Genomic DNA, 3,391 nt, shown 5'->3' on the forward strand with positions numbered 1-3,391 from the left:
TTCACAGAGACTGGATGAGTCAACCTTCAGAGTAAAAGCCTGTAAACTGTAAACTTACAGAGTTACACAATAAAAGTTTCATCTGATGCGATCAGAAAGAAGCAGAAACAATTTCAGATATTTGGGAGAATAAACATGAAGTCATATTTTCACCACGTTATTCATTTAGTTATAAATGTTACAAAATAAATGTTTCATTAGTGAGCTAAATATTTAGCATACAAAAATATTAACTCCAAACTAAATATTTAGCTCCTAGGTAGCTAAATATGATATTTACGTTAGCTCTGAGCTAGCTAAATATTTAATTTTCTAACTAAATATTTAGCTAGCTCAGTGCTAAATATGATGCTAATATTCAAATTAGCTTACCGGTGAACGTACATGGACTGTCAAAATAAAAGCTGCAACTTGAGAACTTCATCCTAAACTGAATATTTTGTTAGCAAACTAAACACTTAGCTTTAAACTAAATATTCAGTTTGAAACTGTAACATTTACTCTCTTTAGGTCAGAACAGATTGGCCTAGTCAAAGTCAAGAGTTAAGCTTGCAGACTGAATTAATGAAATCAGTTAAATCATTTATGATTTACAGTAAACCAGGAGGAGAGTCCTCGTCACGGCGCTGATGAAGATCCAGGAGTTTTCTTTGCTTTCAGCTCAAAGTTTAAATCAAACTAAACTTTTAGTTCTGATTTGGTTTCATTTCAGAATTTAAACCTCAAAAAGCCTTCAGACACGCTGCAGGGCAAACATCACCTACCTCCTTCAGTTAAACAATAATTACAGACAGACAGAATTCTTCATAAATGATTTATTAGCTTAAATTAGTTTCTTCCACGTTGTAGTTTGGCCTCCATCCACTAGAGGGCGCTGCTGGTTTGTATAAGCTGAGCCAGTTGATACAGAAATAATCCTGGCAGAGGCATCCCAGGACAGGAAACGATCTAAACAAAGTCTGATCTGGGATGGAAAATCCACTTTATGAAACATAAAAACTCAACAAACCTGTTCAATAATGATAGTAATAATAATAATAATAATAATCTTTATTGTTGTTATTAAACATGTAATGAAGCTGCATGCACTGTAAGGAAACTGGTTTCAGTCAGAGTTGTTAGCTAACTCGAGGCCAGCAGATTCAGGTTTGAGCTGTTTGGATTTTCATCTCCTCGTTATTCGATCCTTCGTTCCTCATCAGCCTCGTCTTTCTCGTCTTCCTCTCTTTGGGTTTTTCGTCAGACCTGATGAGTTTATCTGGAACCACAGCAGACCGACCAGTCTGCTGGGCTCTGAGCTAATGCTAATGTGACATTTTGATCTAAAGCACTGCTAGACACACAGTATTTAGCGGACGCTAATGCTAAAGTGCTAACATTAAATCAGTTATATCTGCTTTTGAAGGCGATGATCCTGAAGCACCGAGTTCATTTAGATGTTATAATTTTATTCTGTAACATATTTTGTTTCTGTCTTATTTTGTGTTTTATTTTGTTCCTGAATGTTTCTTGTTTTAAATAAAGTTTTTGGGGAAACAACATAAAGAGAGGAAACCAAACTGATGTGTAAACCGTTAACCTATTTCAAAATAAGAGCATAAATATAAAGATTTACAACCAAAACGTCAACACAGATGTTGAACTTTATTTAAACAGCCGATTAAAATATAGTTTATAATTTATCTGGAAAAAGTAATTGAATAATAATAATAATGTTTATTGTCATTATAGAAGCCATGCAATAAAATTACGTGGATTATATTGAAATTGGGTGATGAATAGTCCTACAGGGTATTTAATGCCGTTGTATCGGGTATAAACTGTTTGCTCCTGTGTCTGCAGCCAGATGGCAGCAGTTGGAACAAACTGAACAAGGTGAGAGGAATCTTTCAAATGTTCCCGTCTTTCCTGTGGAGTTCTTAGAGACGGCAGAGAGAACCGTCTGGGCAGACGTTACGGTTCTGCTGCTGTGGATCCACACAGAGACAACAGCAGATGATGGAGCATCGACACAAAAACACCAACAGTTTTGGAGAAATAACCCTAAATATTATTTAGTGGAAGCTAAAATATTTAGCTACAGCGCTAAATGTTTTCAAAGTTAGCAAGAGCACTAAGCTAACAATTAACTCCGTAATTAGCATGCTAATGTGCTCACCACTGCAGTTCAGATAAAAATGTCCCGTCTACGCGTCTCGGTGTCTCTGAGGAGTAACGATGCTAAACTCAGAGGCTGAACAGGCGGCCATGTTTAGCTGGCGGCTCCTTGGCTCTGGGCGCGCCAACACTGGGAGAGAGAGAAACAGGATGCTGAGATGCTAAATAACTAGCCTGAAGCGCTAACAGAAAACAACATGGCTGCTGCATCCAGAAACCACGTCTTCCTTCTTATCCGCTCCCAAAATGCTTTACATTAAGATAATAAACCTGTGCATGGACAGCTGCTTTCTATTTGTGAAAAATAAACCGTTTGTTGTTTTCTCTGTTTCCCAGAACCAGAACCAGAACCTGCTCCATTCTGGACCGGAGGCTCAGATCGGTTCTGTTCATCATGCTGCTGCTTTTATTCACCTTCCAGGGAAATGGTGACATATTAAAATATGTTTTTAAAAATATGAAACATAGAAAACATTCAAACACTGAACAGCCCATCCACAATCAACACTCAGAAATAAAATTCAGCTTAAAAAGATCAAGTAAAAAATAAATCCATAGATGAAAAAAGTACAAATGCAGATGTACAAATACACAGATAAATAAAATAAAGTGTCAATCCTTCAGCTCTAAGGCCTAGATAAAGTATCAGTCTTGTTAAAATATAATTTTTATGACTTAATATTAATCTGATTCTGTGATTTTCTTCTTTTCATTCATTTCAGTTTGGCTACTTTATAAAAATTGCATGAAAGTGTAATAAATCCCATATTATAAGACAGAAATGATTGAAAAACAACATGAATCTTTCTGGGAAACCAGAAACAAGAATCACCAGCAGCAGGACGGAAAACATGAAGCATCTGGAGACTAAAACCAAAAAACCCAAAAAACAGATCAAACCAGCCAGAGTGTGTGTGTGTGGGCGTGTGTGTGTGTGTGTGTGGTGTCAAGAAAATCCGAGCTCATCCCACTTCCCCATGCTGGAGATTTTAGTTTAACAGTAATAATAAATAAAGTTATCTTTAAAATGAATCACTCAAGTGACATCTAGGCCCAACAGTAGACTTAAGTGTCAATAAAATAAATCTGGTTGTGTGTGTTGTTTTTGTCTCATGCAAACTTTGCTTTAATTCTACTTTTTTCTATCTAATCATCAGAAATCATAGTCAGTCAGAAAGAGTCATTAAACAGGAAAAGCAGGTTTCCTGGAAAAAGAGGAAGTAAGTTTCCAGCC

Source organism: Xiphophorus maculatus, chromosome 19 (genome assembly GCF_002775205.1).
Source record: "Xiphophorus maculatus strain JP 163 A chromosome 19, X_maculatus-5.0-male, whole genome shotgun sequence".
NCBI lineage: Eukaryota > Metazoa > Chordata > Actinopteri > Cyprinodontiformes > Poeciliidae > Xiphophorus > Xiphophorus maculatus.